Source organism: Prionailurus bengalensis, chromosome B1, assembly GCF_016509475.1.
Source record: "Prionailurus bengalensis isolate Pbe53 chromosome B1, Fcat_Pben_1.1_paternal_pri, whole genome shotgun sequence".
Taxonomy (NCBI): domain Eukaryota; kingdom Metazoa; phylum Chordata; class Mammalia; order Carnivora; family Felidae; genus Prionailurus; species Prionailurus bengalensis.
In genome coordinates, this window is record NC_057344.1 from 168664585 (window position 1) to 168680915 (window position 16331).

At 35.7% G+C, this 16331-nt stretch overlaps 1 pseudogene; it reads left to right on the forward strand.

Moving 5' to 3' along the window:
• Window positions 1–3595: 3595 nt before the first annotated feature.
• LOC122469415 overlaps window positions 3596–16331 on the forward strand; it is a 31593-nt pseudogene continuing 18857 nt past the window's right edge.

Sequence of the window (16331 nt, forward strand, 5' to 3'; positions counted from 1 at the left end):
TCAGAAACAGGAGAGCTCTATGAGGGAGCAAATCTGTTACAAAACATTTTTTTTCTGTAGTAGAGTTACCAAAATCCCTATTCTGTGAGGGCAGTTCCCAATTCTGAGTTCGAGCCGACAATAGCTTGGCCCACAAAGTGGTATTCCACTGGGGGAAAGAGAAATCAGAAAAACTTTTGATAGTCATGCAGTGCTAGAATTATTTAATAATTTGGGAGTGCCATCAATCCTAAACATGTAATTAGATTTTCCCCATGATACATTTATTATCTTTCAGGAAGGAGATAGTGACTTGCCAGGCTCTCAGTACAAAGCCTAGACAGGACACAACAAAGGAAAGAAAATTCAAAGGTAGAGTCTCAACAAACTTTCAATCCATCCCTGATCCAACCGAGGCCCAAGCTAGATTGAATAGTGAGCCCCTCACCCTCCCTGCTTAATAAAGGAAAGCAGTCTTTCAGGTAAAAGATGTCATTCGGAGCTTCAACACAGTATCTCTTTAAACACAAAACACATAATACAGTTAAAGAATACTAGACTTTCAGCAAAGATGGAGAAAGTGTGACTGACAATCAAGAGAAAAACAAAGAACAAAAGCAAACTCAGATTGTAGTAGCCAGCTACCAAGATACTCCTCAGTGATGTCTTCCTCCTGGTATTTCACCCTTGTGTAGTGAGTGCCCACCCTGATTAGTGTTGATTTTGTAGCCAACAGAATTTGACTGAAATGACAAGTGTGACTTCCACTATTAAGTCATAAAAGTCTTTATAGCTTCTGCTGTACTGCTTTATTCACTCCAGGGTAAGCCAGGTGTCATGTCATGAAGATTCCCAAGCAGCTCTGTGGCAATCCATGTAAAGCCTCTTGCCATAAGCCAGTAAGGAACTAAACAGTCCTACTATCTGCTATGTGAGAGCACCATCTTGGAACTGGATCCTCCAGTTCCAGTCAAAGCTCCAGACAACTGCAGAACTGGCTGCTAGCTTGACTGCAACTGAACAAAAGCTATCAAGTTAGAACTATTCAGCTAAGCAGCTCCTAAATTCTTCACCACACTACTGTGTGAGATATAAACAATTTATTACTATTTTAAGCTACTAAGTTTTGGAGTGATTTATTATGTGCAACAGATTAACAGATTTTGGTACCTTGAAGTGGAGTTTCTCCATGGCAAAAAAAAAGAAAAAAATAAAAAAGAAAGAAAGAAAGAAAAAAAAATCAGGAAGTGTCTTTGGAAAGAAGGGAATGCCCAGAGAGTGGGAAGAATCTAGAAGGACTTTGAGAAGAAGGTTAGTGATATCTACAAAGCTTTGAAGAAATAGAGAGTACAAAAGTAATGGCCTTTTCAGAAACTGTCAATAGGGGGAATATAACCCAACTTTCTAAAAATGATACTAATCTGGATAAAGAGCCTGCAGAATTCATTAGAGTCTTCTTCATGTCATGCCTTTGCAACATTTTACAGATTATTTGTCAGCAGAGACCCAGTGTAAGCACATTTCCGCTCTCGATTGACCTGAAGAAGGGAGACCAGTTCTAAGGTCCCCATGCGGGAGCTACTAAAGGAGCTGCCAAAAAACCCCTGTTTATAAACAGAATTTCATATACATAATTTCATACAGAGATCTCTTCTACATTGACTTGCATTTTCCCTAAGTTAAAAAATTGCAAAGTCTTTGAAATAAGTATACTTCATTCTGGGCACTTGTAAAAGTACATTATGGTTAAAAAAAAAAAATCTTAAGAAATTTCTTAGTGAAATATTATCCGAAAAGTATTGTTTATTTGGTATTATATAATTTGTATTTAAAAGACACTTTGATTGCCTAGTTCATCTTATGCACTTAGTGATGAATAATAAATATACTACTCAATGATTCACTCGAGCCCAATAAACAGACACTAAAGGAAGAAAAGTATACATGGGTCGTTTTCCTATTGTCATAGAAAATGAGTTCATTTTTGGCTGTTAATTAGGGACATTAAGAAGCTTACCTTTCCTGGGGCACCTGGGTGCCTCAGTTGGTTGAGTGTCTGACTTCAGCACAGGTCATCTCACGGTTCATGGGTTTGAGTCCCACGTCAGGCATCTAGGAGCACTGGCATCTAGGAGCCTGCTTGGGATACTCTCTGCCTCACTCTCTCTCTACCCCTCTCCCACTCACACTCTCTCTTTCAAAATAAATACATAAACTTAAAAAAAAAAGAAGTTTATGTTTCCTAAGTGTAGGCAGAATTTAACATGATACAGTGCTAATTATACCACATGATCATCTTACCAGTGATAGCTGCACAAAAAACATTTGATTTGGCCTCTGTAAATATAAAGTGTTAAAAAGTTTTTTTTTTCCTGGTAGCCAATTTCATATCCATTAAAAGAGAAAAGACCATATGACAGCAGTGTGAACTTTTGAGATGCAATTTTGGTAAAGACATTTTGATTTAGTGAATTTAAAATACAGCAGGATAAGTTTAACACACCAACTTCCAAAGAAAGATATACCAACTCTTGCTTTTGTAACTGATTGAATCCAAGTGTGTTCTGCTCGCTGCACAACAGGCCAATAAGTTGAGAAACAAGACGTCGGGCTAAGGAAAATGACTTTATTTGAAAATCCAGCAAACTGAAGAGATGGCCGACTGTTGTCCTAAAGCAGCACACTTCAATCACCACCCCTTCCATGAAATTCCAGCTTCTTTTATATTAGGGAAAAGGATAAGAAGGAGGAGATTGGTGTCAAAAGGTTACAGACATCTGTAGACACTAAAGTTCCTGCAAGGGACCAAAGAGGGTTGTGAAACTCTTCTGCCCTTAGTCAGTTGACCTTTGCAAACAGAAATCTGGTCATGTCATTTCTGTAAATCTTAAACACAGCATAGTCATTTCTGTGCATACTTCCTTATCTCCTAAGGTAGGTTTTGGCTAAAGAGCATTTTTTTTCAAATATTAATTGTAACATGCCTATGTGCAGGGCTAAGCAGAAGTTTCTAAGGTACAGGTCACAGCAGCAAGGGAAATAGAAGCAACATGGAGTCAGACATGCTAAGGTATTTTCCCTTACGTGTTGTTACCTTATAGTTCATAAGAAACCCAGACAATAAGGTAAATAGAAATCTGGAATAAAGAGGAATATTCTCAATGGAAAAGTTTGTAAAATGATCTTGTGTAAATGCATAGAAGTTGAATTATTTCCTTTAATAGACTTATTGAATATTGCACATCATTATAGAATCACAGATTTGCAAGAGATGAGAAATCATCTTGTTGTACTTCATCATACTAGTGATGAAGTGAATTTGATAGAAATTAGTTGACTCCAGTTCTGAAATTCAAGCAGAGACAGAATTACCTAACTCATGTTTCCCAATATTTAGTTCATTAGTATCTTCATATTAAGATAGAATGCTTGGGAAACTTAATTTGGAGACTAAGTTTATTCAAAATGCTGACAAATTTTGGGAGGACTTTAGATAACTTTCAAGGTAATATGGAAATAGTGAAGGAGAAAAACAGTTGGTTCTCTGGATGATCCCAGCAGACTACCTGAGGAAGTCTACCAATCAGCTCTTTGGGCTGGAAGGTTGTGAGTGGCAATGCCTTCTGTTAAACCGAATACCAATATTCGAACAGACATCAGAGAACAGTAAGTTTCCTACCAGCAAGACTGAAACCTAGATTATCAAGCTCAAAGTGTTCCAGTTAGGATGATCCCTGCCCTCCTCCAATATGGAAAGCAGCAGGAAAGCCAGCCAGATTTCCTTCTAGAGCAAAACCTATGAAGTATAGAGCCCCACCTTACCCAAGAGAGAAAAGTGCATTATCAGCCCTGCACCTGTAAATTTCTTTGAGTCCAACCATGCTTCAACAGAAACACAAAGAAGGCTAAAGAAGTATAATAATAACACACTATACTATGAGATATAAAAAATAGAATATACATGTACTTGCTTATGTAGCCACTTACATATAGAATATGGCTCTAGGGCACACCCAGGAGCAATATGTTTCAGTCCTCCCTTAAGGATATAATGCATTTTGTCTATTTCATATACCAATTACCTGTTTTGATGGTTAATCTTATATGTCAACTTGACTGGGCTAAGAGATTCCCAGATATCTGGTAAACCATTATTTCTGGGTGTATCCAGGAAAGTGTTCCTGGAAGAGAATAGCATTTGAATCAGCAGACCGAGTAAAGATCCACCCTTACCAATGTGGGCAATTACCCAATCTGTTAAAGGCTTGAATTGAACAAAAAGGCAGAAGGATAAAGTCTCTCTTCTTGAGCTGGGACATCCATCTTCTTTTGTCCTTGGATATCAGAGCTCCTGGTTCTCTGATCTTTGGACTCTAGGACTTACATTAGTGGTCCTACAGACTTAGACTGAATTATACCACCAACTTTCCTGGTTCTCCAGTTTGCAGAAGGCAAACCATGGGATTCCTCAGCCTCCATAATCATGCAAGTCAATTCCTATAACAAATCTCCTCATATATATGTGCTTAAATATATATCCTCTTGGTTCTGTTTTCCTGGAGAACTAATATACCCATGAATGCACCCGCTACAGTTTAAAAGAAAATATACAGCAATCTGAGGTGGGAATGTGGCATGTAAAACAATGCAACAAACCAGGTAAACAGAAACTCCTGTCATGACAAAACTTTCAAGAAGCATTCAAATATAAATTGTTTTCTTATTAAAATACAAGAGTATCTATGTAATTTTTCTTGTCAGTCATTATAGTTTAGAGAGACAAGAGGATCTCATATGACTTCAACAGACAATTTTGGCAAGTACACATTGGAGTAGAATAAATGTCCTTTACTCACATGGATCTGGGTGTTAGCAATCATAAACAAATAGCCAAAGTAAAAGAAATGCAGGTGAGAAAGTATGTATATTAGAGAAAAAGTAAAATTGTATTTTACCAATACTAACATAATAAATAACTAGTCTAGCAGGATGATCATCACAGTCCATAGAGCCATTGTGGGGAACCAAAAGATATAGAAGAATAACAAGTAAATAAGGGTGGAAGATCAATTAAGACAAAGACTAATTATACTGATATGCTTTAGTTCATTCTAAATTAATACCTTTTATGGTCTTTACAAGTCCAAATGAGTGTAATATTGATTAATATTAAATTCCCATTCCATTCTCCAATTTTAGGACATTTTAATCACCAACAAAAACTTTACATGCACACAATACTCATGACCATTAGCAGTGGCTCCCCATCTTAACTCATCCATAAACAACTGACCTATTTCCGTCTCTAAGCATTTGCCTAAACTAGATATTTTACATAAGCAAGATCATACCATGTGTGGTCTTTTATGACTGGCTTCATTTGCTTAGCATAATGTTTTCAAGGTTCATCCAGGTTGTGGCATGCATCAGCACATCATTTTTATTGCCCAGTATTGAACTGCATGGATACCTCTTTTGTTTAGCCATTCTTCAGTTGATGGGCACTTTGGTTGCTTCCACATTTTGGCTAATAGGAATAATTCTGCTATGAACACCCATCTACAAGTTTATGTGTGGGATAGTTTTGAATTCCTTGGATATATAGAATTGCTGTATCATGGGATAACTCTGTGTTCAACATTTGAGTAACTGCCAGCTTTTTTCCAAAGTAGCTGAACTATTTTCCAATCGCACTATCAATGAATGAGGGTATCAATTTCTCCATGTTCCTGCCAAAGTTGTTTTCATCTATCTTTTAGTCATATTGTGGGTGTGAAGAGGTATCTGATTGGGGATTTGATTTGCATTTACCTAATAATTAGTGATACTGAACACTTTTTTTATGTGCATATTAGCCATCTATATATGTTATTCAGGTAAATGTCTACTCAAAATATATTGCCCAAGGGTAATTTGAATTGTCTTTATTCTTGAGTTGTCAGAGGTGTTTTATATACTCTTGATATAGGTCCTTATCAGGTATATAATTTGCAAATATTTTCTCCCAGTCTATGTTTTTTTTTTCACGTTCTTAATGGTACCTTTTGAGGTACATTTTTTTTTTTACTTTTGACAAAGCCCATTTACTCGTATTTTTTCAATGACTTGTTTCTAAGAAACAATTCCCTACCAAAGATTATGAATTTTTACTTTTTTAAAAAAATGTTTATTCATTTTTGAGAGAAAGAGAGAGAGAGAGAGAGAGAGAGAGAGAGAGAGAGAGAGAGAAAGAGCATGAGTGGGAGAGGGGCAGAAAGAGAGGGAGACACAGAATCCGAAGCAGGCTCCAGGCTCTGAGCTGTCAGCAGAGAGCCTAATGCAGGGCTCAAACCCACTGACCGAAGGATCATGACCTGAGCTGAAGTCCGATGCTTAACAAACTGAGGCACCCAGGCACCTTTAAAGATTTACTTCTACGTTTTCTTCTAGGATTTTTAGAATTGTAGCTCTTATATTGAGGTCAATGATACTTCTTTAATTAATATAAGTATATGGTATGAGGTAGCAGTCAAATTCATTCTTTTGCATATAGATATCTGGATACCTTTTCAAAAGTCTCTCTTTGGTTTTGGTTTTTGATAGTATGATTAGAATTTGGGGTGTATCTCTTTGAGTCTATTCTACGTAGAATTCATTGAGGTACTTTGATATATAGATTAATGTTTTTCTTCAAGTTTTGGAAATTTCAGCCATTATTTCTTCAAATACTCTCCCCCTGCCCTCCTTTTCTCTCTCCTGTCCTTCTGGGACAACCATAATGTATATGTTGGTGTATTAGATATTGTTCCAGAGGTCTCCAAATCTCTGTTCATTTTTCTTCCTTCTTTTTTTATTCTTTTTTATTTTTAGCCTACAAAATCTCAATTGACTCATCCACAAGTTGGATGATTCTATTACCTGTTCAAAGTGACTTTGATCTCTTCTAAAGAAAATTTCACTTCTGACTTTCCTGGGCTAATTCTGTAAAGTCTGTAATCTTTGTCATATGTGGCCACTGAAGTCTCTGCTTGGTTTGCTTAATGGTCTGCTAATTGACAGGGATTTCATTAAATGTCTTAAACCAAAAAGTATCTCAGTCCTTGCTCTTAGGGTAAGTCTTTACCTTTCAGTATCTTACAACTCTACTTAATCTTTACTTCCTGCTTGTATAGTCTCAGGTGAGTCAGAGATGAGAGATTTGGACCAAATCAGATATTCCTTAAGCATGCACGTGGCTCTGTATGAGAACAATTTACTAGATCCCTTATAAATATGTCAAAGCTTTGTAAAGCCTCCTATGTACATCTAATTCCCCAGATTTTTTTTTTTGCCAGTCCCTTGTTATAACCAACTAGTATCACAGTTAGGCAACTGCAGTGTTAAATAATGCCACCAACTGTTTTTAACCTACCCTCCTGAGGATAAAGTTTTCTGAAGTGAGTGCTACATTAAGTCAAATAAAGTCAAGCCCAAGAACAGCATTTTCCCAGAGTGCTGCCAGACAAGTCAAATAATGATACATTTCTAGGAATGGGACTTTTGGAGAGCTCTAAAACTGTCTGCCTCCTCCAGTGGCTGCTAGGTTCCTGGTTTTCACAGATACTGAGGTTGTGAAATTGCTGTTTCAAGGCTTCTGTAGACCTAAGGAGAAGAGGATGGGAATAGAGCAAAGTAAAATGCTGCAAAGCTCGACATTCATACCAAGATTCAGACATTGGAGGGTATTATGTTAAGTGAAATTAGTCAGAGAAAGACAAAAATCATATGACTTCACTCATATGAGGACTTTAAGAGACAAAACAGATGAACATAAGGAAAGGGAAACAAATATAATATAAAAACAGGGAGGGGGACAAAACAAAAGAGACTCATAAATATGGAGAACAAACTGAGGGTTGCTGGAGGGGTTGTGGAAGGGGGATGGTCTGAATGGATAAGGGGCATTAAGGAATCTACTCCTGAAATCACTGTTTGACTATATGCTAACCAATTTGGATGTAAATTTTAAAAAATAAAAAATAAAATTAAATAAATAAATAAATAAATAAACAAACAAACAAATGCTTCCTCAGATTGTTAGAGCTCTTTGCTTAATTTCCAGAGAGAGTTCTGAAATGGTTGGTTTGGGGCATTTTTGCCATTATTTTCATTGCTCTTATGGAGGTGTGGATTTTATGAAGCAATTGCTCCAACAGATTAGAAATGTGGATACAATCACCTTTGAAGACACTGCCTGGGAACTACTTTCTAGAGATCTTTGAAATGAAATTAAAGATCAAAGTGATTGTTAAATACTCCAATGCAGCCAAAGTGGAAGAAACACAAAAGCACCAAGCAAGTGCCCCCTGCTATCTTTCTATCCATTTTGCACTTTCTTTGTCCTACAACTGTGGGAAACAAGCAGCCCTTGCCAAAAAGCCTGAGTTATTTGGCTTTCACTCTAGCTCTCGGAAGCAAGTTTACTCTTCCTATTCATTTTCTATTTCTGTTTCTTTGGCAGTAATTGGTTTGGGTTTTTAACTGCAATGGTAAGTTATATGAAATAGTTTACCCCTGGGTAAAATAAACCACTTAGGGCTCAAGCCTCGGCAAAACATATCTCTGCATGACCTTAAGTAAACATGGGATTTGTATCCAAGCTCCATTAAGGAGTAGGTATTAGTTTACCTCCTGTTGCCTTCTTTCTGAAATTTCTTCCTTTGAGAATAGTGATGTCTTAGATGACAAGGCTTGTTCATTTATGGATAGATGAAGAACTTTCTCATGGAAGACTTTCTTAACCACAGATTCCTGATATTTAATAGCATCCTGAATGCTATCACCCTTGCTGACTTCATTGTTTGTCAGAGCCTTTATCACCAGGACACATCACTTGTTTGCTTGTTTACTGCCAGTCTTTCTCCAATAGAATGTGACATCCATATGCAGAAGGACTTTGTTTTCCTCATTCCTTTTACAGTGACTAGGAGAGTGCGCCCAGTTGGCCCTTTAATACATACTAATGGAATAAATGTTATGAAGATATTTATTTATCAGACATGACTGAACTATGGATACTCTTAAAAGTGAATCTTTCATTTTTAGCATGGGGAGAAATTTACCAAATCTATAGGGAGAAAAGAAACATGTATTATATTAAAAAGAATTGATAATTAGAAAGAAAATTTCCTTATAAGACCTTGACATTTTATGAAATGTTACATATTATTGAATTTATCCAAATCTCACAAATGTAATTTGAAAAAAAACTGTATATAGGAACATCTGTATGTATGAATATATATACAGATGTATGTAATGTCTGTGCTTGTAGGTATAACTATGTTTTTGCTTTTCCTCTTAAACCTTTGAGTATAGTATGTTATATGGTACCTATAAAATAGGAATCTATTTAGAGATATTTATTTCTCAAACTCATTCCCTTTCCAATATTTATAATCAAGAAAAAATGAAATCAACCAAAACTCAAGTTTATCATAAGCCCCCAGTGTGTGGATTCCATGATTGATTTAACTAATGTACGAATTCAGGGAAATAAATATTAAGCGTTGCTGTAAATTACGTTAGGGGTGACATTTCTTTTGAACAAAGAAGGGGATCATTTATAAAAGAGATCTGTCATTGCTTCCCCTTCAGAGCAAAGGCAGGCAGGCTTTATTTAATCTCCTCGTATACTAGTGACTGGGAAGCAGCAAGGATGAAAAAGAGTTATAGGAAAGAATTATTTGTAAGGGCTGTTTTGCCATTTACCATCTCATGCCCAGATAAAATAGTGTGGGACAACTCCAGGTAGCTAGTGGTTGAGCCTGTCTACAGAGATAAGGCTAATGAGTCCTCCTTTATTACTGTCAGGTGTTTTGTTGTTGATAAGACCCCTATGGCTTTTGGAGATCAAAAATGAAGCTGCTTCTGATGAAAGCCTTCATTCTGGCTATTGAAACAATATGCCAAAAAATTAAAATACAATATTCTGACAGTTTTTTTTTCAAATAACTCAAGCCATATCTACTAGAGTCTCTTGATTCCTTCAGGTCCAATGCCTGAATACATATTTTCCCTGGAGAAAAGCAATATATAGTAGTTAAGGACATACGTTTGGGACTCTCAAATATCTGGATTAAAATTCCAACTTTGTCACTGATTAGATGTCAAATTATTTAACGTCAGTAAACTCTAGTGTCCTTAAGTTGTTGATAGGGATGCCTAGAACAAAATGTACAGCAGAATGAAGTTAAGAAACCACTTTTAAAAGCAGTGCTCAGCACACTATAAAGGCTCAATAAATGTCAACTATTATCATTAGTCCTTGCTTTGCATTCTCTGAGCTAGTACATTAGATAAAGCTCTTCTTTGTTAACTCATGAACAGGCAATTGAAATAACCTCCTAGCTAGTATTCTTATTTTTACTTTTTCTCCTCTGTTCACTTTCTTCTTTACATTTACATTCTGTAAGAGCATAATTACAGGAAGAACACAGAGAAAGCAAGAAACAGAATCATAGATCAGAAAGAGCCAAAGAGAGGTAAAAAATAATACATAGCATGTATTAAGCACTTATTCTGTAATAGGAACTTTTTAAACACTGTATAGATATTTATAAATTTAATTCTCACAACAGCCCAATGAGATAGATAGATATCAGTTTTATCCCTCAGTTGAGGAAACTCACACACAGATGAATTAAGTAACTTATCCAGGGTCATACAGGTGGTCAATGGCAATATTACAAATATATAATAGCAACATGGGCAATAACAATCAAAACAGAGAGAGAACCATCATGATGTGTATCAGTCAAGTCTCAGCCCTGACCTAGTAGATGGTAGAGCTAGACTCAAACTCACAAACCTTAGATTCAGCGCCCATGCTCTCAACAATGCTGCTAGAAATGAGAACATCATTGACAAGGAAAATCATCCTGTAGTTAATGGGATAGTTCAGTTTGTGTTTTGTGATAAGAATGTAATTAGTTAGATATTTTGAATCATCACACAGTGAGGACACGAAAGAGGAGATTCTTTATCTTTTTTTTTTCAGGAAACTATTATGTATATAGTGAAAATAGCATGCACCTCTAAATAACTAAGCAATTTCCAACCACACATGAACATATGAATCTGGTTTTTAAGATTTTCTTATAGTTTTTACAGAAATGCAATAGGAAAGATCTCTAGTTGAAGAAGAAAAAGGCACCTTGTAATTTAATATTGTTAGCATTAAGATAACATATCTTGACAAGAAAAGAGTTTTCTGGAACATGGACTTCCTGATTTTTTTTGTTTTGCTTTTGTCAATCAGAAATGAATAAACACAGATTAAAGGTGTAATTAAAAAGATACCACGTTGCTATTATTGCCATTTTTTGTGCTACCCAAAGTACAGTGTAGTAGTTCTAGAACACTCAGAGAAAAAAGCATATTGTTATAGTTATAAAATGGTCAAATGTAGAATTAGAGATTATTTTGGATGTATGATATGTTTTTTTTCCAGAAAGTAAGGCATTTTAAACAGAATACCCAATATATATGCACACACTCATACACATAAATTGCATATAAACTCAAATTTAAGCAAAGTTAAATAGAACTAACATATATGCTTAAATAAGTATCTTATTTCTTAAACTTCTGAGACTGGCTAGAGGAAGATTAGAAAGTGATTAAAAGCAGAAAGCACTGGTGAAAAACCATTGTGAGTATGTTGGGAACAATCCATAAGGCCCCAGAAACTAAGCAATTGCTAGCTAATACCTTATCTTTACAGGTTACCAATATTGAGGTTGGCAAGTAATTTCCAACATTTATTTAACCAAAAATATACAAATGACCAACAGGCATATGAAAAGATGCTCAATGTCACTAATTTAGGTAAATGCAAATCAGAACCACAATGTGACATCACCACACACCAGTAAGTATGGTGTCAAAAACAAAAGTATAACAAATGTTAGCAAGGATGTGGAGAAATTAGAACCCTAGAACACTGCTGGTAAGGATGCAAAATGATGCAGCCACTATGGAAAATAGTACGAATTTTCCTGAAAAAATTAAAAATAGAACTACCATATGATCTGGCAATCCAACTGAGGATTTATCCAAACGAACTGAAAGCAGGATCTTGAAGAGATATTTAGCACTCCCACATTCACTGCAGCACTATTCACAACAGCAAGGATGTGAAAACAACACAGAGGTCCATCAATGGATGAATGGGTAAAGAAAATGTGGTTGATAAACAATAGAATATTATTCAGTCTTCAGAAAGAAAGAAGTCTGAAATATACAGCAACTTGGATGAACCTTAAGGAAATATGCCAGTCATAGGACAAATACTGAATGATTCCACTTATATGTGGTATCTAAAATAGTCAAATCATAGAAGTAGAGAGTAGAATTGTGGTTTCCAGGGGCTGGAAGGAAAAGGGAAATAGGAAGTTGCTAATAAATGAGTATAAAGTTTCAGTTATGCAAGATAAATAAGTTCTAGAGATTTGTTGTATGAAATCATGCCTATAGTTACCATTACTGTACTGTACACTCAAGGATATTTTAAGAGGATACAGATCATGTTAAGTGTGTTTACTACAACAGAATAAAAAATAAAAATAAAAGTAAAAAAAAGCAAATCAGGAGTGGGGATGAAACCAATTACTTATCCTTCGCTCTCCCTGTGTCAACCTTGCAGTCAGAACTTCTACCCAAACGCCAGGTGACAGAAAAATCCATTTGTAGAACTAAGAGTTACAGAGGTAGTTGATAAGGTAACATTTGAGCTTTTTCTTAGGAGAAATTGCTATTGTCCTCAAATATTCAGTAGTTTAGTTAGCTTTAATTCTTGGTTAATTGTTGTATATATATGATTCAGACTTCAGAAACAACTTTAAGATAATCATCATTAGCAACATCATTAATATTATTAATTCATGCATAACCCTTAGAAAATTTTAACATGCTTTTATAAACATTTTATCTGAATCATAACTACTGTGAAGTAGAATTATTTCTGATTTCACAGACAAAGATAAGGAAGCTAATATAGACTACACAACTTGGGAAAAGATAACAGCAGATCTGAAGATCTTTTAGCATGAATTTTAAGCTCTTTCCACAAATTTAGGTTGTCTTCTGTCAGGGTCCTTCCTTATATCCATTCCCATTGGATTCCTCTCTTTGTAAAAATAATTCAATATCTTTCTGTTATTCCCTCCATGCCAAGGATGTTCTTGGCCCCTCTGTTTGAACCTCATGAAGTCCTGCCCTCCAGGCTTTCCTCTACTTTTGCTCCATATAGCATTGCATCTTGTACCCTAACTCATGAGATCACTGCTCTCGGCTACCGAAAAGAATGATATGAGAAAGTATCCATGAGTGAGTGACAAGAGGATGTGGCCTTATGTATTATTCATTCCAGAGTTCACAATGGCATTTTAAGAATTTTCTATGAGCAGAAAGACTTATCATACAGAAGTAATTTAACTTTTAAAATTCTGATAAATGTTTGGGTTAAAACAGTGATTCTTAACCCTAGATGAACTTTCAAGTTATTAGGAATGCCATTTTTTCATGTATTTATTCATGATAATAGAGATCATAATAATCCTAGGATTCAAAGAGTATAAATTTTCATGATTGGCTTTTTGATGCTAAATCATTTTGTTACATAACACACATAAGGAAGAACCATATTGATTCTAATGTAGTTCTTAGAAGGCTTCCCATTCTAAGTCTGGGTTCACATCACAGCCTCTCTTCCCCAAAGAGTCTTACTGTAGTCAGCACCAGCACAGAAAAATGATATTCCAGATTGTTGGGTCAAAGACTACTAAGTACAATGACTTCATATGCATCCATCACAAGTGGAGAAGGAAGAAGTAAGATGAAAGAAGTTTGGAGGTATGCATAGAGGAAGAAAAGAATGAAAATCAGGAAATACATTTTTGTAACTTTATATTTTTCTCATGGAAGAAAGAAATGGGCTCTGAAGACTATTATAATTAAAAGAGTTTTGGGGCGCCTGGGTGGCACAGTCGGTTAAGCATCCGACTTCAGCCAGGTCACGATCTCGCGGTCGGTGAGTTCGAGCCCCGCATCGGGCTCTGGGCTGATGGCTCAGAGTCTGGAGCCTGTTTCCGATTCTGTGTCTCCCTCTCTCTCTGCCCCTCCCCTGTTCATGCTCTGTCTCTCTCTGTCCCAAAAATAAATAAACGTTGGAAAAAAAAATTAAAAAAAAAAAGAGTTTTAAAATGAGCTCAGTAATATTTACCTTTCTCAGATTAAGTTTTTATCTTCCTCAGATTATAAAAGTTGTAGTCTTCGAGTTTTGAAGTTGGAGAATGCCTTGGTATGCATACTGTCCAACCTCTCATTCAATATAAGAATCTGTAATATCTGCAATTTGTGATCATTCAGAGTCTACTTAAGCCCATGGTTGATTTTACTGGATTTTCCTCTCTAAGATATCCACCAGTTTCCCTTAGTTCTGACATCTGAAGCCAAACTGATAAATCTAATCCCTTAATCACATATCACGATTTGAAATGAATCAAGGAAATTACCAATGTCCTCTTACCAAGCTAAAGTTGATCATTTTCCTTCCACCATTACACTCTGCAGTCATTGCCTCCATTTGCATATAGAGACTTCAGAATACTTATTTGAAATCAAAACAACAAAAACTCCTTTCTCTGAACTTAGTCATGGCAACTCCTTTAAATTTCCTAATGAAATAAATCAATAAAGAGTACTCTTGATAACTGTAGTTTAACGTTTAATATAGAAAGACTTGATTGTATGGATTGAGATTCAATTCCTCAATCTGTTCAGGGCTATAACCTTGAGAATTAACTACATTTTGGGAAAGATATAAAGAATCAAAGAGTCAGAAAATTCTAAGTAAACATTGGTTCACACATTTTAATAATAGATATGTCTTGTAATACTAGGTACAATGTGAAATTGCTAACAGTGAAGAAATAACTCCAGAAAAGGGGGAGAAAGAAAAGAAATGTTTTCACTTTCCAACATACACAGAAAAAGTAGCAAGTTGATTTCTAACTTGACCTTGCCACAGGGAACTTCACAACTGCACAAGAGTTGCCAGCTGAAGAACTTCTGCAAGTATAAGTAAAAAGGCGAATTTTTTCTGGTCAGATTTTTGTTACTATGGAAGTAGAAACATTTTTTACAATCTCTCTTAGTTATGAAAATGTAAATATAATCAATGTAGGCAGCCTATGGCCTGAGGAGAATATATAACAGAACATTTTTCTCCGATGGCTTCTCAAATGTTGACCTTGACAAATCCCTCTGAGTGCAGAGATGGGATGGTACAAGGGACCGATATCTGTTTGCCAAAAGGTCCTAGATGCCCTCTGGGTTATTCTTTCTTTTTTATCATCATCTTAGCCACTTTAGAGGAGAGGATTACAGAATATGTTCCCCATGATTACTGAGCAGACTCACCAGCTGCCTCTTGCAGTTTGGAATCTAGTCTCTGTCTCTCTTGGTCCAAGTTGGCCTGACTGTGCATTTGCCAGTGTGTTCTTGACATTTTAAAAACTCGCAAGTTGTTTAAACACTTCAACATGAATATATATGGCACAACAGTTTTACAGGTATTCCAAGAGGATGATGAGACCTCCCTGTAACTCCTACTCATTGATTCTTATTTAGTGCTCAGAATTCTTTACTATAAAGTGGACATAGTATCCTAGTGAAATACTTACAGCAATAAATAAAGCATTATATAGAAACATTCTCTAGTTTATTTCTGTTCTATAAAGGTCAATGTGGCTATTACCTCAAGAAGAAAATATTAACATAAGAAATAATTGAAAAGCTGGATAATGGCACTTTAGCCTCATTTTTTTAAGTTGCCATTAGACCTCTGACTATTTTAATCCACAGGCAGTTTCTTCCTGACGTATTTTATTTTATCTGATTCACAAAACTCAAAATTTCACCTCTGAAAACAGGAATGATACTGAGTTATATAAATCTAGGACTGATTAATATTGCAGTATGTCGTTCAAGTAATTCTACCATAGGAGGAAGTGGCTACAGAGATGAGCATAAAGACAGCAAATAGACCTTCAAAGGTAACATTTTAAAAATACACCGATTGAGAGTCTATGATGTATAAGGTATATATGATTAATAAACATTTTTCCACATTACTTTATAGGAAAAATTCTAGATAGAGATAATTTAATTAATTTATGGTTCTCAATAAACAAAATTATACCAATTTCAGGTATCAATGTTTGAACTGTACTTTGTGGACAAATAAGCCTGAAAACTAGTCTCACAGTAGCTACCAGCTCTGCAGCTTTGGTGAGAATTTGGGCATGAGTGGCCACTTGAAAAGGCAAAGC